A 22,562-nucleotide genomic window follows, 5' to 3' on the forward strand; every position below is an offset into this window, starting at 1 on the left:
AAAAATATGACAGTAAGAAACGTTTTTCGAAGTTATAAATGTTCCTGATAAAACGAAAATGGTTCTTGAAATTTCGCGAATTCAAATGGTATTTCTTTGTTAATTAAAGATATTTCAATATCTTAACCGCAATTTCTAAACCAGTTTGGCAAAATATTTGAAAATAATTTTCCCTTATCGATCATACAATTACCTCATCAGGAAAAGGATTATTGATAATCTATTTTATTCGAATATTTTATAATAATTAAATTCGTTATTCGATTACCTTATTTGTTTTCATGAAATAATTTGCACAACATAAAATCAAACAAAGCAAGCCCAAAAAGCCCCTTATTTTAAATATTAGTTTACTACATTATTCTTTAAAAATGAAATTATCCTAGAAGATTAAGTTTATTCAAAACTGTAAAAACTATTTATCTTAATGATATTTTATTTATGGGGGAAAATTATCCAAAAAATATTAAGGGAAATACTGTATAATTGTTTAAAGACAAGCAAAAGGAAACTATATTCAAATCGGAACTCTTAGTCAGCACATCTCGCCTAACGAGAGTGCGTTGTAGTTTTATTATAAATAATTAGTTCAACCCGCTTAACGGGTTTGTTACATGTATACGGCTCAAAAATGTCACCCATCTAATATGATAAAATCATATGGGTCAATTGTAAACGAACCATATTTAGCGCGTTTTCCATCTTGCCCTATAATGTCTCATTAAAACCATAGCGACGAAAAATATAGATTTTTTTTAAGTTTCGTGAAAAAAAATGACCTGGTTGTGCTATTTGAAACTCTATTTATTTATATAAAAGGCCAAATATAATAACGATAAATAACAAATTATATTTATTTATAAAAATATGTCCACCTACATACTCATTGTACAGTTTTGAGAGAGACCACAAAGAGAAAAAAATATCAGTTGAGCAGTCTGTTGGAACACCACTACTTCAAACCAAGGAATGTTGCAAAGATCGAAAAACACTCCAACGAGCAATTATAGTATTCCAAGAACGTATGTTAGAAATGGTAGCTGTGGACGGTCACACATTTGACTTCGTGACCAAATGGGCTTTCAAACGTTTTACTAAAATATTTTGTCCTCAAGTACACGTACAAACACGTCGCAAACTTGTACGACAATTGAAATCAACAGTTGATTCAATTAGGCCAAAGCTACAAGTAGAAGCTTGCGCTGCCGCCAATTGTTCGAAAATCGGTGCAAGCCGCCGCTGCCGCCGATACAAAGAACGGCGCGCCGCCGTTTCTTTTTTTTCTATATACACTTTTGAACACGGCGTCGAACGTCAAATTTTGGTTTTCGGATTTCGGTCGATGCAGAGTAATAGCATTTTCACTTAGCGTCAATAGATTCCAGAATTGCTATCTTGGCTATGGAGAGAGTCACTAATATAACCAAGGCTTATGCACCATTTAATTATCTTTAAATTTAAATGTTGCTTGGTTTATCGATATGTTTTCTAAAATTGCATTATAATAATCTCTGGCGGACTGGATCTAATATTTTTTGGTTGCTAGGAGACTAAGAGTCCCATTTTTAACAACTATAACACTACCATGTTTACGGAGGCCCACTTCATGAACGGTCCATGGGATCCACGCCATCGGGTAGGTTACCTCTATGGCCAATCCGAGACTGATAATAATTTTTTACTTTAAATTAAATAAATGAAGCATTTGATATACTGCATTTTAGACTCCAATACGTTTATAAAATCACATCATATAACCTTAAATTATATTTAAATGGAACATAACATATCAAAGTAGCAATATGTATGTTCACCGTGCGATGATAACCAAAAATGATATTATTCGTAACTCGGATTTATTTCTGATTGGAAGGCTCAGAGCGTCAGTGGCGTAGCCAGAATTTCGTCAAAGGGGGTCCAAGAATGTTAATATTAAGAGGGGTGTCGAGAAGGGGGTGTCAATTTAGTATAGTCAAGGTAGGCCCAGGGGGTTGACATTGAACCCTCCTTGTCTACGCCACTGCAGAGCGTTATCGTGGAGCACGACCAAAAAAAATAAAAAGCCAATATCGAGCCTTCAACCGAATTTCGACCCGGCATAACTGCGAATAATTTTGGATGTCGTTTGACGTCAGGCCAGTGGCCTACCTCGGAAGGACCATGGACTAATTAATGTACTTCGCACATTAAAACATTAAAACAAACGTTTTAAAAATTGAGCCAGTCCCACGTGTTTTCCAGCTGCTGAGCTACATTTGTATTTTCCCTCCCCTCACCCCTTTTCCTTCTTCCCCGGTTATCATTAGTAAGTTAGTTCCTAACTCCGCTGCCAGAGCGCACATTTACCAATCGCCCGAAGCAAATATTCGGGAACGGGGCGTCCCTGTGCGAAGTACATTAATTAGTCCATGGTAGGACTAGTACGAGTTGGTATTTGCCCTTGCCCTTCTGGTCGCGTGTTTTTTAAACTGTCGCTACAAGAAATAGCTCTAAAATTTATACAAACGCCGCCGCTGCCGGTCATTTTGGCCACGCCGAAGACGCCGCCGCCGTAGGCCTAAACACCGGCGTAAGCCGCCGCCGCCGTTATATTTTGGGTCAAACGCCGCCGCCGACCCATATCAGATCGGCGCAGGCCTCTAGCCAAAGCTATAGTATTTAATTTAAGTCGCGCTATGGTGAGACGCTATCGCCATCTATTAACGATGTCGTTCAGAAGACTAAAAAGAGACCAAGAGTAGGATCTTAAATATTCTTTTAGGTGCTCGATCTCGATTCGATCATTCATTAAACCTTGAGCATAGGAAGTATAGGAAGCGTCAAACTTTTAGTAATTTTGTCACTTTTGCTTTTACGTAGTGAGTGAGATACCATGTCATTCTCTTCGTTATAGTATAAATACATGCATTCTTGGTTTTGGTTTATATTGAAAATAAAATACGAAATGTTTAAGTCGGAATTTTTTATTATAATATAATTAAAATATTATATTACATTATTAAAACCCACTCGTGGAGATGGTTTTTTCGCCGATCACCTAAATGGACAGCTATACTAAAAAAAAACAGACTGGAGGAAGAGATCTGATCGTCTCTGTTTGTACTGGATGGAATTCGGTGTACGACGCTATCCTAAGATTATCCGAGGTATTGTACAGGACTTTGGTACAAGATATTAATGAACCGAAGTTATCGGGAAGGTTTAAGTTTGTAAGATACATTTTTGTAACGTGGACGAGTAGGGTCATTGTCATCCGAAACACTGTCTGTCAATAGTGCTTTTCCGTGTAGTATTCGAGACAGGTTCGAAGTTCCGGCGGGGCACGCTTTCCCCTGTTTCCCTCCAGTGGCGTAGGCAAGGGGAGGGTTTCCTTGTCCAAACCCCTCCTATTGGCCTAATTTTAACTGTACTGAAATTTCAGCCCCTTATCGACCGATCTTAACATTGACGAATTTCTGGCTACGCCGCTGGAGGACATTTTAGACATCAAAGAGGCGGGTCTCTTCTTTTTAAGCAAGAGCAGTTACCGTCCAATTACTTCGGTTCGATAACGCGAGACAGGGGTACGTTTTGTGAAAAGTAAAGTTACCTTTTATGAAATTTAGAGCGAGAGATAGTCTCGCCGTATACTGCGTAGTTTTCTAGATGGCAAAGGCCTCCCCACGTAATCGTAATCTTTGGTCTATGGATTGGCTCGATTTTTTTGTTTACTCACGTTTAAATTAATTATAAATATATTTTCGCAGCCAGAAATGTTGGATGCCGTGATCAACATCCTCACACTCGCGAAAAACTGTAAAGGTGGCTCTAAGATGACGTTTTCCTTACCAACTCCGATAGTTTTGAGTCAAGCCAAAGAACTACTGCAACTGCTAAAACCTTTAAAAATGGCAACTGATAAGTTCCAACGAAGAGGAGCCCTTGCGGCAGAGGTTATTGTGGAGCGACATACAGTATTTGGGATGGTGTTGGACGTGGATACCAACATTTGTCGAGCAGTGCAAATTAATATGCTTTCGGAATTGCACACGCGATTTCATGGCGTTTTAAACGACAAGGATTATACAGCCGCTGCTATCCTAGATCCACGAATAAAAACAGAGTTTTTCAATCGTAAGTTCATTTTCGTTGCTATGGCTGCGCGAGTAATGGTTTGTGTTGATCGAGTTGGTTATCGAGTATCGCATTTTGTCATCGAGTAGTTGAGTTGGGAGTCGGGTATCGAGTACTCAATTAAGAAAGTAAAATCGTTTTCGAATAATCAATTTATTACTCGATTATTTTAACAAAAACAATCGAATACTTGATTAGCAAATGATTGTTATTCGGTAATCATAAATAAATTTATTATTACCAACTGAACCTGTCAAATGGCCATGATGACTTTAATACGACGGCTAGGGAAAACCAATAACTCGGCGAAGCGTACGGAAGCTTGTTCGAACATTCGGGCTCCAACTCGGCATATTGTTGGTAATTGATATCTACAATTATGAACTTAAAATGAATTAAAATAAACGGAAACTGAAACTAGTATTTTAAAATATTCATAACAAACAGTACTCGTACAGACCTAAGTTGAAGTTTTTTAAATGTTTTCTCGTTCTTTAGCTCCATATTGCAAACCATCTCGCTAAGAGCACGACAGTTATAAAAGCCCAACGGCTAAGGCAGCAATAAACATTCTAAAAGAGTCTTAGGTTGAAGAACGTGAAGAACATGCAAACCATCTCGCTAAGAGCACTGAAGTTTTAAAAGCCCAACGGCTAAGGCAGCAATTAACATTCTAAAAGAGTTTTTAGTTGAAGAACGTGAAGAACATGCAAACCATCTCGCTAATAGCACTGAAGTTATAAAAGCCCAACGGCTAAGGCAGCAATAAACATTCTAAAAGAGTTTTAGGTTGAAGAACGTGAAGAACATGCAAACCATCTCGCTAAGAGCACTGAAGTTATAAAAGCCCAACGGCTAAGGCTGCAATAAACATTCTAGTGGGAGTAGGACCTCTGGATTACTGGAGGACAAGGTTTCCTAAATTGGCCAAAAGATTTTTGGCAATTCCAGTATCATCGGCTGATGTGGAACAAACCTTTTCAACAAAGAGCTAGACGCGTGAATTTATCGATAAAACACCTATCTGATATTCGGACATATCGTGAACATCGAGGTTTACAAATAGCCGAAATAGATAAAACCTCAACTAAACTTCAATAAAAACAAATTATGTTTTGTTTTCCAAATTCACATCAATAAAGGAATATACTTACAATAGAACCAATTTATTATAATTAAACATTGTGACAATGAAAACTGTTTTTGTTGATGTATATAGTTTGTTACCGAAAGGTTTTTCCTAAATAAATCCATAAGGTCTGCGAGCCACAACGAGTAAAACCATCTATATTGCCTGAGCCCAAAAAGGCTCCCCGGTGACAGATATAAGCCATCAAAAATCCCGCCGTAAATAGTAAAAAAGGTGGCGCGGCGTGGTGTATAGCGGCGGCGTCGAACTCTACTTTAACTACTCGATTACAGTAGCATAGCCAGGATTTCATTTCGGAGGGGGCACACAATGCAAACAAATAAAATAAAAAATAAAAAATTGTACATACCACCATATGTTTCGGGAGGGGCAAACGTGCCCCCTCCTTGGATACGCCACTGCTCGATTAGCCGAGTACTCGAATTAGTAAATATTATTCTTAATCGAGTACTACTAAAAATCATTACTCACACAGACCTAATTAATAGTCTTTCAATAGTCTATTGCTTACGCAATAGCAGTACCAGAAATGAGTACATAAAACGTATCCCGAGATGAAATTATCTATAATTATAAGTCTTAAAGTTTGTCCTTTTATTCGTTTATTTATTTATTTATTTATTTAATTGTATGTCATGTTCCTAACAAGTTGGCAAGCCAAATTATACCTCTCCTCGGAAGTATGGTCCCTAGTGGTATTAATTTCTCGATACGACCCCCAAAGATATCTCCGCAATTCAGAGTTATTTACGAAAAACGTATTCTCGGTTCAAACCCTGCCCGGTCTAAAATTTTAATTTTAATTTAAATAATTGAGACGAAACAATCGAGTTTAATTTATTCAGAATATTATAAATTAAGTAGTTACAACAGCGAGTTAGATTCACTAAAACAATGCACAAATGAATTTAACCCTTTTTACAGTACATGTTTATCAGTTGAATATAATACTAAGCAAATTTTAATGAAAGAAACATCTACAGATGGTATTTGTATTTTTCTCGCTTACGAAATACTTGCCGCATCTTTAACGCTCATTTTATTTCAACTTCCAGTTGACGTTGTGACACATACCGCATGAAAAAGACCAATGCCGTCCAATTTCCAATATCATATAATGACTCGCACACCCAAGAAATCATTGACTGCGTTAGAAATCGTAGATATCCAAATATCCACACCAAATATATTTACAAGAAGCAAAAACCTTACCATCAACAAAGCACAGAGAGCCACTTGACTAACCGCCAGCTCTTAAAGCAATTAACGTTAAATTATCTCCTTTGAATTAACACAACTATATATAGGTCGTTAAATAACAAAAACAACTAACAAAGTGGACCACCCACAGGGTCTACCCTTTAACCCTCTAATCTCGGCTGACTGCGCTAAAACAAGATTTAACCTTTAAAAAAAACCAGATTAGGCCTTCATAAATTCATTAATAAAAAAAGACTTTATTTCCTATTATGCTTACGATGCCTGTCTTAATTTCAGTGAATCTAAGCAGCTATCGGTGGTTCTGTGGTAGAGCGCTCGACTGCCAAGCCGAATGGTCTGGGTTCGAAACCTGGGTGGCGCATTTGTTTTTAATCAATAGAGAAACGCTAAATTAGAATTTCTTCGATGCAATAATTTCAATTTCAATTCTATTTCAATTAAACCAAAATTTCGTACTCTATTAAATACGCTTCCGATAAAGCTGAAGGTCTAATTTTCAATAAGGCGTAACAAGTGTCGGTGGTTCTGTGGTAGAACGTCCGCCTGTCAATCAGGAGGTCTCGGGTTCAAATCCCGCCCGATGCGATCGCAAATTGATACTAAGACGAATACCGTGTACAACTGGTGGAAACCCTGCCATTGGACGTTGAGAGGTAGCATTACACTCAGCACTCGGCCCGTCCCAAAGTCATTAAGAAGAAGTTGGAGAGAAAACGCCCATGTAAACACAACAGACTCAACATGCACAACCATCAGAACACAAACACAACTAATTCAACACTCACAACCTACGCATATACATTACAAAAACGTAATACAACAAACCGTCACGACGGTGAGCGAAAAAACACCATCCAAACCAAACCGCAAATGCATCCGTTAACGCTCACCGTCACACGGTGGTTTGGCCAACCCTTTGAGAAACTGCGTACGCAGTGATTACACTTTGCACCGAAAATGCGAACGCGTTCGCAGGCCTGACAGACCCAAAGACCCACAGACCCACAGACTGACACGGTGGTTGTATAACCCCTCCTAGGGGACTTTGTCCCCTCGGAGAGGTAAAAACTCGGGGAGGGTTAGCTCTAGAGCTTTGAATTTTTAACTCAATGTTCAGGGCCTGATTTCCAACTAAACGCGCCTAATTCCAAATACCTGACATGGCTATTAATCTAATTCAATTTTCAGTTTTATTTTACTCGACTTTGGACTTTCACCTCTCAGCTGGAGGTTTTGACGGGAAGGACTTCTCTTAGTCGCCCATAGGGGAGCGTCCATAAATTACGTGCGGCGTTTAGGGTAGGGAGGGGGTCGAGCTGAATCTCACCCAATCTCACGTGGAGGAGAGGGGGGGGGGGGTTTCGGCAAATATCACGTTTGTTTTTCCGCAAACGTATTTACACTAAAAATACGAATTTTGAAAAATCTCACGTGATATTAGGGGGGGATGTTGAAAAATGTCGCGCATTTAGTGAAAATTTTACTACTTCGTTGTTTAGTCTTTATTTAGTACCATTGATTCGGAAATATAACGCTGTCAAAATTATATAGTTAAAAAATAAAAGATTTGTAAAAATATGTATAAATTAAAATTAGTAAAAGGAATTCAAATGGGTTTTCAGTCTTTCATTTGAATTTAAAGTCGGAATAGCTCTCCCAATTAACGTAGTGTCTAATACAATTCCGATATCTACTATCCCAGTTGCAGACGCTACAGGGGAGGGAGGGGGACGAGCTAAATCTCACGACATCTCACTAAGGGGAGAGGGGGGTCGAAAATCGCCACAATCGCCTCACGTAATTAATGGGCGCTCCCTAGGCTCTACATTGACGGACCGGTAGAAGGGGTCGAATTTGGGGGCTCTTCAACGGACTCAACGCAAATCATTTGGTAATTAAAACTCGAGAATTGTTTTTTATCCCAAAAGTTATTAGGAAGATTCATCAGAAGTTTTCTGAACACGGTTTTGTTATGGTACCGTACTTTTATTACGTACAAATCAAAAAGACCCCGGGCGAAGCCGGGTATTAAAGCTAGTTATTTATAAATCAATTATATTTGGGGAAAAAAGTAGTTTTTGCATAAGTAAATGTCCCTACGAAAAGTAATTTTTACATTTTAATTATATAAACGTTAATACATTCATCACAGTGAGAACGCACTGTGTTAATGTTAAGAGGGTGGCCGAAAGAGGAGTGAAAATGGAGTATAGTCAAAACTACTCCCTATAATCTTTAGGTGTAGGCAAAGTTACCCGTAGAGAATGACGTTTGAAAAGGTGCGCAGCATGGAGTTGGAACTTTAGCTTGTAACACAAAGACACTAAAAAGCCTTAGGTACGTTAGTTGCGCTACTGAATGATTAAAATATCGCTTAAAGGGTGTATAACATTTTTCGGAAGTAGAGGGGGAGGCGGAGCACGCGAAGAGCGTTAAAGCAGCAAATTTTGTTAGAAGCTTGAGCTTCCATGCCTTGGTTATAGTCTCTTTAAATACGGTTACGTTAAAAAAAAATTGCCGCATCAGGCAATGCACAGTGTTCCAAAAGCCCGATTTTTTGGCCAAAATTCTAGAGAGTATCTATCATAAATAGATTTACATATTTCGTTTATTCAGAATACCTGGATTTGTCAAATGTACAATTTTTTGTCATGCGACCCCTAGCCAAGTTAGCGGCCAAGTTAGCTTCCTATTGCGTTTTTGATAATTTTGACCTTTACATTGGATAGATTAAGCTATTCATATCATGTAGTATTTTTTGGATAGCGATGTCTCGTATATAAATAAAGATACGAAACGAAAACCATCTCAAAATGCACAAAATCAGTCATCTTTGACTAGCTCAAACTCCAAACGATGCTAGCCAATTTCGTAGATCTTTTCACTATGGGTAGACAAGAAGTCATATAATGTAATTACGGTGAAAAATCGTTGCGATCTCTGTTAGTTCGGCAACCATTGACGTTTATCTATGTTAAAACAATTTCTTTAATACAGCCCAAAGCTAGCCAAGACTTGGGCGGTTTTTGGGCTGGAAAAATTAAATGTTTTAAAAAAAAATCCGAAACTTAAATTTGCTCACAAAACGTTTTTGTTTTGTTTTTTAAGAATAGCAACTTTGTACGCAAACGTTATAAACGTCTTTTTTATGGAATAAAATTTTTACCTCTCCGAGGGGACTAAGTCCCCTAGGAGGGCTTATACAACCACCGTGTCTGCCTGTCTGTCTGTGGGTGGGTGGGTCTGTCTGTCTGTCAGGCCTGCGTTCACATTTTCTGGGCAAAGGGTAATCATTGCGTACGCAGATACTCGAAATTTCTGCGTTCGCAGTTTTTCGAAGGGTTGGCAAAACCACCGTGTGACGGTGAGCGTTAACGGATGAATTCGCGGTTGGGTTTGGTTTGAATTGTCTTTTTTTCGTCAACGCTCACCGTCGCGACAGTTTTAATTCAGTTTGATTGGATATTTCGTTATTGTAATGTTTATGTGTAAGTTGTGAATGTTGAGTTCGTGTTGTGAATGTTGAGTTCGTGTTGCGAATGTTGTGGGTATGGAGTTGGTTGTGTTTGTGTTATGATGGTTGTGGACGTTGAGTCTGTTGTGTTTGTATGGGTGTTTCCTCTCCAACTACTTCTTAAAGACTTTTGGAAGGAATGAGTGCTGAGTGTTATGCAACCTCTCAACGTCCAATGGCAGGGTTTCCACCAATTGTACACGGTATCAATTTGCGACATTTTGGCGCCGGCCGGGAATCGAACCCGGGTCTGCCTCGTGCAAGAGATGTACTCTAACCACTCAGCCACCAACGCTTGTTAATTTACGGTGTTTTTCTAAAAAACAGCTTTGGCGAATGTCCTTCACAAAGTTATAACCTTAGGTACTAAAATTTATTCTACATCATTTTAAATATTTATAAATTAAATTAATCTTATATTTAATTAAATATTTATAAATTAAATTAATCTTATATTTAATTAAATATTTATAAATTATATTAATCTTATATTTAATTAAATATTTATAAATTATATTAATCTTATATTTAATTAAATATTTATAAATTATATTAATCTTATATTTAATTAAATATTTATAAATTATATTAATCTTATATTTAATTAAATATTTATGAATTAAATTAATCTTATATTTAATTAAATATTTACAGATTATATTAATCTTATATTTAATTAAATATTTACAGATTATATTAATCTTATATTTAATTAAATATTTTAGTATTTTAATTTAAAATTTGATAGTGATCAGGAATTGAACTCGGGTCGCATTGTAACAATGTGGATAGTTCACCGCCGAGCCATTGACTTCCTTAGTGGATATATTAAAGTAAAGGAATAATTATGATAAGGCGGGTTTTTTTACTAAACGGATAAATACAATATCTGTATATATTGTTTATTGAACTTTGTTTGTTTATTCTTTGGTAAGGTTTTTTGTTTTGTTTTACATTTTTGTTAAATTCTTAACAAAATTTCGTTAAAACACAAAAAGTAGTTCATTGTTACCTTTTAATATCGCTTAGAAAAAGGATAATTATTCAAAACTCCCGCGGAAACTATATCAAAGTAATAAAGTGTGGAGAACTATCAATCAAACCGGGTAAAAAATATAATCTCTTCAATTTTTCGAACTTTAGTCAAATCTTGACGGGTCAAAAAAACACCAAATAAACGTATACATGTATAAAGCCGTTGCCGTCAATATTTAAGATTTGGTCTTTCTTAGTTCTTGGCTGTCAGACGAACTACTACAGGACGGGGTCCTGGTGTCGGTCAAAAGTTATGCGGTAACTTTGCGGTTTTAATTAGTATGTTCGGTCTTCGTTCAAGGAAAGAGTTAAATTGTGTTTCGCTTTTGGAACGTGAGCGAATGGACTTAAGTGTATGAACAGTGCGTGTTTAAGACTGAAAGTGTTAAAGAAATTGTGAACTAACTCAAGTCAGCTGTAAGATAAAATTGATTGTTTTTATTTTTTTAATTGGAATAACCTAAGTATACCCTTGAAATTATCAACTCAACCTGTGAGGCTAATTAAGTAGATTGGAAGTAATTAGTAGCGAACAGCTCTCAGCTGTTAATTAAGACGAGAGTTTATAGTAAGATAGTTTGAATTTAGTTAAAATTACTCAGTATATTTTATGATATTTACTTAAGTGTAAGTGTAAGTGTGTTTTGGTTTATTTTTCAATCACGATGAACTAAGACAAATCTAGTCTTAGACACTTGAGTACCAGTTCTGTACAATTACGTAGAAGGGATATATATTGTTGGGTTATTGCTGAAAGTTAAATCTAGAACGTTCCATAGACTGTTCTGAATAAAAATAAACATTTATAATTTTGCATAATTCTGGTTGCCATTTTATTTTCTAAAAACTCGCCCACAACATTACAGTTCTGGCAATCCCGAATCAAATACATTTTCGATATAACGGCGACGGGAAATTATTCTCGTAAATTTATCGTGCGGCCTTAGGCAATATTCTTTTAACAAAATTTCGATAATCTATCGTTTAATTAAAATTGGCCCGATTCCGTTAAAATTATAAACCAAAAAGCGAACGGTCGTAATAATACCCTCTATAGATATTTCTTTCATTAAAATTTACTTTGTGTTATATTCAACTGATAAACTTGTACTGTAAAAAGAGTTTAATTCAATTGTGCATTGTTATAGTACGTCTAACTCACTGTTGTAACTACTTAACTTATGATATTCTGAATATATTAAAATTGGTCGTTTCGTCTCAATTATTTTAATTATAATTAAAATTTTATACCGGGCGGGATAGAACTGGGATAACATTTTTAACAAATAACTCTAAATTGCGGAGATATATCTTTAAGGGTTATCTCGAAATTAAAACCACTAGGGACAATTCTTCCGAGGAGAGGTATAATTTGGCTTGCCAACTTGTTAGGAACATGACATACAATTAAATAAATAAATAAATAAATAAACGAATAAAAGGACAAACTTTAAGACTTATAATTATAGATAATTTCATCTCGGGATACGTTTTATGTACTCATTTCTGGTACTGCTATTGCGTAAGCAATAGACTATTGAAAGACTATTAATTAGGTATATTTTGGCTTGACAACTTGTTAGTCTATATTATTGAATTTTTGATTCTGTTTTCACTTTTGCTTTGCTTGGTTTTACACAACCGTTGAAGGAGGCCTCCAAAAGCAGGCGTTACGATTGTTTTCAGTTAGGAATAAATTGTAGTTGATGATCCACTAGGTCAACTCAGACACGGAAACTTACTAATATGACTGAATGCACTATTGAAATAAACCGGTGCAGCTGGAATGGATTATCTCCATTAAGAAGTCCGATTTAGTCGATATATTTAAATCTGAAAAAGATATCAACGTGTGCGCCCAGAAAACACTTTCTTTGCTAGGAGACAACTTAAAAGGTAATTGTTCAACTGATGACTTTGAAATACTTAAAATATCTTTGCGAAAGGAAAAGTGTCGCTTTGATAAGTGGAAAAACTTTAAGATGGCTCACGCTTCATGGCTGGATTCGGACTATACCATTCCTTAACAGATACTGAAGGCATGTTGTCAGAATTTATAGCCCGCTGTACCGGTAAAATCAAGAAACCACACCAGCGGAGGCCTATCATCAGAGTGCCCTACGCCAGCGTCAACAAGCCCGGACAGGTGACAAAACCAGAATGGGTAGCAGAACCCCACTACTGATGGTCGCACCCTCGACGCAAGCCGCTCAACCCAGCAGAAGGTGCAACAATGGGACGACCAGCCCGCCACTTCGCACACAGCAGTGGGATAGAGAACGGATGCTCTAGCAACTCCGGCCGACACCCCACCTACAAAGGCAGCCCGCATAACCCGGCACAGCTGGCACCGGAGATCCCGGTGTGATCCAAAAGGCCGGGAGATGGGTCCGCCGCGCCCTCATACGGAGGCCCGCAGCCCCACAGCAGGCAACCCAATCCGCCGAGGCGGCCAGTTTGCCCGGCCCCTCTCCATTAGACTGGGCCGAAGCCCAGTATCCAGCCCACACCTGACCGAAGTCGGAGGTTGGAGATAGGACCCTTTGGACGGACCTAACATCTCCCAGTGCGCACCGCCCTTACGGGTTACAAGAGCCGCACCCCAACTCCCCGGTACAGCCACCAGTTATTGCACACTCCGACCCCTTGAGGGCCAGATACTGAAGGCACCAAGAAATCAACCAATATATGATGTACCAGGAACCTCTTCGAATGTAGAATCTGCAAATGCTGGGAGGCCACAAATAGACTACGCCTCGGCGTCGTCTAGAACGAAAAGGCGAAGAGTTAGTGATCTAGCGACAGCGGTAGCGGGAAACTGAATAGAAGAAATTGTTAAATCCACGGAACTCGTTTTAAAATATCAAGGCAAAAACCAGTTGTCCCACGTCTTGAAAGAATTATTAAAGAGTCCAAATAGGCTTAAAATAATTCAGCAGCTTACTAAAAATCCGAATCAGAGCCCAAAAACTGGTACTGCTGAAGAAGCTTTAGCCCTAATTATGGATGGAAATTTATCTGTTTCAACTTATAAAATGTTACGCCAAACAGCCACATCCCACGGATCTATTATATTTCCTCCTTATTATAAAGTCGTCGAAGCTAAGTCACTTTGTAGACCAAAACCGATCGTGGTGTCCGAAACTACCGCGTCAGTTTTATTACAAGATCTTTTGGATCACACTACTCTACGAATTCTGAAGCTTCAAAGTGAAGTTTTACAAAGCAAATCCGAAACTTAAAATATTAAAAAACTTGATCTTACTATGATCGCGTCGTGGGGTTTCGATGGAAGCACCGCCCGACAAGTAATTTCGTCGGCGCTTCCTGTAGACGCAACCAAATTTGGACAATACTGTCGGTGTCTTGATGAAAGATATGTTGAGGTGTACAAATGGTTCTATATGCCTGTTACTCTTCACAAGATTCTCGTTCATGGAGAAGCTATTATAAAAACATCAGCATTACCGGTAGGAAGGTTGAGTGAGCAAGCTGGTGAATCCACGAACAAGATATAAATCTTTTTCCTGCGGCCATTTTTACACCTCATGAGAGCTACCATCTTTTATGGATTTTCACTGCCAAGTTTTTTGGTCCATATTTTTGTGATTGGCCTTGGAAGTGAAAAAACTATGTGATAAAATAGCGAGCGAGGTAATTTTAAGGAAAATATTTCGTTGGTGTCTAAGGTCTGGGACCGACACCACCATGTGAATCTTCATTTTCTTCAAAAACAAAAAAAGGAAAAATATTTCAATCCGTAACCGTTCACGCTTGTTTTTTTTTTACGATAACCAAGTTAAATAAACTGTTTAGTTTATATATCTTTAAATTTCTAATGAGGCAATTACCGTTTATTACTACAAATTGTAAAGTTAAATAAAAATAAAAATCAACGGAATGAGAGTTTTGGTAAGTAAATAAAGTAACTCAACTTAAATCTTTCCATGGCTTAATATATCTTTTTTAAGGTACATCATTCATGACTGGTTCAAATTGTATTGTTAGGGACTGCAAAAATAGCCATAGGTTACTTTCAGATTGGAAAAATCTAGTCTGTGAAATTCATAATGTATTGAAGAAAGAATGCTTTTGTAAACCACCCTTCGCATTGTATTCTTTACCAAAAAAATGACATTGCCAAAGTTTAAAATAGTTTAACATGTAACCCTTCAGCATCACTTTCCTCCCCGCATACTTACATTTTTTTATTTTTTCTGTTTTATTTACTTTTGTCATTACATTTTTCCCCGCACTCTTGACCCTCTATATTGACATTTATCAAATTAGTATTCTTTAAGCCCCCTATATCAAATATCTTAGAATTTTGAGCTCTATTTAATAAAACTAATGACAGTGTTAAATATAAATTAAAATTAATGATAAATTAAAAACTTCAATAACTTTTGAACCATACATACAAATTAAATATAGTTAATAAATCTGATAGAAATCAATGAACCCCCGTTATAAACTATAAAATTAAGTGAATTAATTAAACAGGGCACTTAATATAAATTATAAACTAAATCCCTGCCTTCAGCAATGTTAAAATTAAGAGCCCTCGACATATGGAGATAATTGGTGTATTTTTCTTCATTTTTATGACCGTGAAAAGCTCTCTCCGACCCGACCCAACCCAAATTTTCTCAGAAGCGTGCCGAACCAAACCAGTAATATTCCCTCAACTCGCAGCGTTCCCATGGAACCTTGTCATGTTAGTGGTACTTTAGCCCACTATCAGGTAACCCGGATCTAACAAAAGGCGCACATTTTCCAAGGCCAGGTCATAGGTCAAAAGTGTGCCTGGACATTTTCGCTTGGCAACTAAAAAAAATATAACCTCGTGATTTCCTGGCATGTTTTCCCCCACAAACACTGAGACCCCCGCAATCAAGCAGAACCAACCCCAAGGGACCTTTCGCTAGTCGGACCACGTCATACATCCCATGACAGGACACGAGTCTTAGGTGCACCAATGACCCAAATAAAATGGGAGGTCACCAATCGCTTTTTATTTTCAACTCCGCCTTGGAATCCCTGAAACAAAACCAAGAGACAGAGCCCCAAATGGAGAGAACTCTGCTCTGGAGAGAACTCTGCTTTTGGCAGACCTCAACAGAATTCTGATTCTGGACAGAACGGCAGAGAACTGAGAAGAAATGGACAGAGCTCGAGAGAAAGACCATGTCGAGATAAATATAAAATAATGCGCGATGAAGTCGCGCTTAAATATTAATTAACCCTCAATGCAGCCCTCATGACCGAAACAACTCTCACCAACTGCCTAGATGAACTACATCCAGGACATTCCGACCGGAAGAGTATAAGCCGAGCAGTAATGAATCCGGGAAACGTAATGCCCTCAACACCCTCGAATCACCTGTTGATCACCCAAAATCTAGACGTTCCGAGGGAAGAAAACCAGATGACCGAGACCGATTCCCTAGCCTAGCCGGACATTTCTGACCGAAACCCGAAGTACCTACGCCCCCTTCAGCTTGTGAAGTAAAAGAATATAGGAAGAAACCCGTAATCCGGCCGCCAAACCGAAGACGAGTGAATAAAGAGAGAGAAAGTGTGAATAAAGAAAACGTGTAAACAAGCAGCCCCAAAGACGTCCCGTTCTGTGAAGTGCGTGTGTTGGGCATCTTGCGTAAACCGAGGAACGAGAAAACCCGTAAACGAAGAGACGACAACGTAGCGGAGGACACCGAAATAAAATGATGAGTAGAATTTCCATCATAAACCTCCCCCCCTCGAGGTTGAGAGTTCATTTCGCTTCGTGTATTTATACAGTTCGGACTATATATTTCCGTTCGCATTGTATCCTCGTTGTAGCCATTTTTGTTTTGTTTTATTTTGAGTTAATATTGCCATTGTTTAATTGTCGAATCTCTAATTTTAGTAGTATTTAATTGTAGTGTTTATTATTATTTAGTGTAAGTGTATATTTGTTTCTGCCCCCTCCATCCTTTGAAACCAAGATGCCTGAGAGTAGGGATACCGGAACTGATCCCATAGAAAATAGTAAGAGATAGTTTAATTATCAAATTTAAGGTCAAAGAGTGTATATTTTTAGTGTTAAAATTCCCCTCGTATATTGGAAAAAGCTAAAAGAACCATAGTAGAGATGGGCTAACCATCACTAGAAGCAAAATAAAATTATCCCTCAATTCACCCCCGCAATTTTGTTCATTTTTGTATTTTTGTGTTTTTCTATAATATAATAAGTGTTAAATAAAGATTTTGTGATTAATTAACGACAAAGGGTTTCCATTCTGAATTCGAATCTCCCCCCAATTTTCTTTTATTTCTTTTCCCCGTATGTAACCGCCTCTCTCAGATTTAATTCGCGCCACGAAAGGCCACGACTCGCATTTTGTCGCCATCTTCCCCCCGCCTTGGTGAATTAATATCTTTGAGTAAGGGCTAGGAATACTTCTGTCAGTTAACCATCACATGACAAAGTCCTTAAAATTCCTTTAAAACGTTACAAACACCTTTTTCGTAGGACAAACTGTAATTCTGAAAATAATTCTAAATTGAAATGCATTCTTAAAAAAAGTGACTGTTCATAAAAAAAACATGATCTAATTCGGTTAAAGGAATTTGCTTTCTAGCATATTTTTCATTTTTCTTCATAAATTTCTGTCTCTTCAGTCACCTCATTTTGTTTTTCCTTATTTTAAAATATTTTAATACTATGCTAATTTTTTTTTCATATTATATAACTTACATTTTCAATTTCATAATTTTCAAACTCTATACATATTACAGTATCTTCTAATGCACCAGCTGTGTATTGTACTTGATCAGTTTCAATTTCAATAAATTCGATCTGTTTTTAAGTCTGAATTGTTTGCCTATGTTTTTCGCAACCAAGGAAAGAGGTAGATTGTTCATTTAAGTCAATGTGACTGTAGGTTTTTTAAATTATTTGTTAAATTAAAATTTAAATAGCTTATTTTAATTTTATTTAGTCCATTTATTAAATACAATTCCTCTTTTTATGTGTTGCTCTGGTAAAAGCAAAGTTGGAACCGCGGTTGTATATAGTAATCTTAATTTAACGATAATCCGATTCCAAAAAATGGTCACCACAAATCACGTCATTTGGATCAGGAGTCCAGTTAAAATTACCGATAGCTTCAAGCCATTCTTTTAACAAATCCGACCGATTAATAGGAAATCTTAAAAACAGAACATTTAATAACAGAAACATCTATGATCTTATCAATTTTTCAGTTTCTTACTTATGCCAAGAAACTTTTTTATTTATCCCAGTATTTACAAAACTATTGACAGAACATTTTCTACCCATTGCAAAAGTTGTTTTACTTTTAAAACCAAAAATATTTAAGGTCTTCCAAATTTTAAAAGTGTACATATCTTAGAACTATCAAAACAAGTATTGCGTTCAAAATTTCCGCCAAGATCAATAAAGCAGACGACAGTTATCTTTCCTACGGCTAAGAACAGATGGCGCCAACACGATTCGATAGAGTTGAAAATTAAGCCTAATTCTCCTACTCAAATAAAACGTGTCCCGCGAATCCCAGATTTGTTTGGATCTCTATTTATTCTACCCCATTGCTTATTTCTATGTAGTTATCCATGTTGAGAGCTTGGATTTAGGTGGAAATCTCATACAAAATATGTTTTTTTTTTCAAAATTCACAAGGTGGTGTCGGCCCCAGGCCTTAGACACCAACCATACAACATAAATTATTTCAAATGTACCTCGTGTTAACGGATGGACGGACGAACATTACAAAGGGATATTCTATCGTGGAACGACATTATGGTCGATAAGTTAGCAGGGCTACCAGGTTTAAAACAAAATGGCGGACTACAGTGAATTATCGAAAGACCAGTCGAAAGGACAATCTAAGCGATATTTTTGGTCGAGCTCTTGATTCCTCAGATCCAATCGTGTCAAACTACTCTCTAAGTAAAAGATTTGACAGGCGTTATCGTCTAACCCTTCGGAAAGAAGCAATTGATTTACTCCAAGAACCGGAAGTTCCAAATATAAATCGATCGTTTAATTCACCGTGCGACGATGAGGAATCCGAGGACGAACAATCATTTACAGAATGGCAAAACGTAAATTTGTGCAATGAATTAACAATGTAAAATGTGTAATTAAATCATATAATTCCCAAAAAACCTTATTTTAATTATTTCGAATAGGTGTGAACTCAGCCTTTATTTATCTTGCATAGGTTGCTATTCTTAAAAAACAAAACAAAAACATTTTGTGAGCAAATTTAAGTTTCGGATTTTTTTAAAACATTTAACTTTTCCAGCCCAAAAACCGCCCAAATCTTGGCTAGCTTTGGGCTGTATTAAAGAAATTGTTTTAACATAGATAAACGTCAATGGTGGCCGAACTAATAGAGATCGCAACGATTTTTCACCGTAATTACATTATATGACTTCTTGTCTACCCATAGTGAAAAGATCTACGAAATTGGCTAGCATCGTTTGGAGTTAGAGCTAGTCAAAGATGACTGATTTTGTGCATTTTGAGATGGTTTTCGTTTCGTATCTTTATTTATATACGAGACATGACTATACAAAAAATACTACATGATATGAATAGCTTAATCTATCCAATGTAAAGGTCAGAATTGTCAGAAACGCAATAGGAAGCTAACTTGGCCGCTAGGGGTCGCATGAAAAATATTGTACATTTGACAATTCCAGGTATTCTGAATAAACGAAATATGTAAAACTATTTATGATAGGTACTCTCTAGAATTTTGGCCAAAAAATCGGGCTTTTGGAACACTGTGCCGTGGCGCTTTAATTGACATTCAGGATCTTCGGCTTGAGCTTCAAAAGGGACCTTAGAAGTTAGAACTTCTTTTCTACAATCCTCTCAGGCACTCCTGTTTAAGCCAGTTCCCGGATCTCTAGTTTTAAACCTTATAGTTTTTGCGGCTAAAACGTGTGTAAAAAGTTTAAAAAACTGATTTATGGCCTCACGAATTTTAATCACGTTAATAATTGCATTTTTCACACTATTGCGATGTCGCTGAAATCAAATAAATATAATGATGGTACGAATTTTAGTTAGAAGAACGAATGTTGCTATAGAAAGAACTAAAGCTTTATACTTCGAAGCTTTCACATAACTCATTCTCTAAAAATTTCTTGGTTCGACGGTTTTCGAAACACCTTTACGTGGTTTTTTAACGATTAAAGATATTTCAGACCATTTCGGCTAAACTAGTATGAAACATTTTTTACTACCATCTATAAAACCGAATGGTGTTCAGGAAAATGTTTGATTCACAACTTCATTATTTATACGGATGATATTTTTCACTTTGAAATGTTCGATCGAATAAACTAGATACGTTTTATTGTTTTAAAACTTTCAACTTGTGAAGGCTACTCGACTTTTTTGTAGGAATTCGATTTCTTCGCGAAAAACGTCTAGTGAAGGTAAATTGCTTCTTCAAAGGCAGCGAAGATGCCCAGCTCTGAGCATAAGTGAATCTAATTCCCCGAGAAATTGGGACGCGTGAAATTTTATCAACATCAGTAGAACAAAATCCTTCAGAATTAATAAATGATGAAAGGGGTTGCTGCAGTTTCCCAAAGCTTAACTTACGCAATGAAAACATGTCAGCAGCGTGAACCAAATGAACACCACATTTGTGTAATATTCGTTTATTGCATTAACGATGCCTCGAATGTTAATCATTTCCTTTCGAAATGAAGATAACCTACAAAGAAATTCTTGATTTTTCAAAAGTAAACTCAGATAACGTTTAAAGACATCAGCAATTATGTTGGTTTTTAAAGAACACAATATTTCTGGCCCAAATGCAATAACAACCATTGCCAGAGCAGTTAAACTTGCCATAACAGTAATGTACGCTTTATTTATTTCCTATTCCACGAACTAAGGCTACAACTAAAACAACTAAAATTGGAAATAGTAGGGTGAAATTTATAACATTTTGGTAATAAAATTGGCATAATAAAAAGTCATAAAACATGAAAATATTATCGCTTTTGTAAGTATATTTATAATCTTTAAAAATATGTATCTCTACAATTTTCCTATCAAATGAATTTGCCTTAAGAATAACATCAGAGTGAATCTTTAACAAAAAGTATCTTCTAGAGCAATGATACAAAAACCACAGAGAAACATCTAATATTGTTTTGAGATAGCTGGTTGAGTACTCCAGATTTAAACAATACAAAATTATGGATAATTAGATCATTAGGAAAAGAAAAGTCAGAGATGCCCACATGATTAAAAACTTCACCACAGCTTTCAACATTCGATGCGACACTTTCAAAATCTTCTTGAAAAAATAATATTTATTATAACTATAATTTATAGTAGAATAAAAAAATATGTTGTTTTCCTTACATAAAGGGCGTGCCATCAAAATATAAATTTTTCTTTCTATTGTTACTAGCAATCGGACCAGAATAAAATAGGTTAAAACTTGACCGACAAATATTGTGGACATTCATTTTTTGTTTACATGAAGAAAGTCAGTTTTTCAAACTTGGCGCGCTACTCTGGGGCATCGCTTTTAAGGCTAATGAAATCTTTTTTCTTGTCCTTTTCCTGAAATAGCGAAGAAGAGGAAGGATAGTTAAACTAAAACGTCGTCTGTTCGTAAAGTGGTGTTAGAGGCGGTTGTATAATCACGGATAAATAATATACTTAAGCGTTTTGATAAATGTTTTATTTCATTTTCAATAAAAAGAATAAAATCTGAATTATCTAAATTCGAATTTGATCCAAGATTTATTATTAAAATAAGCCAGGAATGTAATTGTTTTATTTGTGAAATACAAAAAGTAAAATGGTTATATAAAAATTTGAAAACATGGGCATCATTTCACTACATTCGGCAATTGACATTTTCGAGCATAGGAAATTAAAAAAAAAATACAAACACGCAGAAAAAAAAGGTTTTAGATATTAAACATTTTCCTGAACATTTAAATGTAACACAATTTTTCTAATTATGAAAAGTGTTGACAGATGAATGTTTATGCATGCAACATTTTACGTTTAGTTTCATAACATGTTAAATGGTTTTTATATATTGCAGTTAAACGCGTATAGTTTGTTTAAATTTAGGATTGAAGCATACTTAATTGAAATTATGACTCCAAATAAAACATGTTTACGTGTTCAAATGCTGTAGCTTGCAACATGTAAATACGTTGATATGATTAGTAATAAATCATGAAAATCAGCTCATATATGAAATTTTGAAACGTGTTTATCAGTTCATATCCACGGCATTCGCAGAACAAATAAATAGAAATTCTTCATTTAGAAAATTATTCAAAATTGGTAAAGGATAGCTTTTTCTTTATATGTGTTAATAAACACCAAAGTCAAAAATTAAGCCACAATTATACCAAAGGCTCATCAGTACTGTGGAGAAATTCTGTCTCTACTAGGCAACTTTTTATATCAGTTCCTAGGGGGCAAAATAAATAAAGCTTTGTTCAACAAAAATTATTAATAATAAACCA

This window comes from Leiobunum rupestre, chromosome 3, assembly GCF_980474605.1.
Source record: "Leiobunum rupestre chromosome 3, qqLeiRupe1.1.hap1, whole genome shotgun sequence".
Lineage (NCBI taxonomy): Eukaryota > Metazoa > Arthropoda > Arachnida > Opiliones > Sclerosomatidae > Leiobunum > Leiobunum rupestre.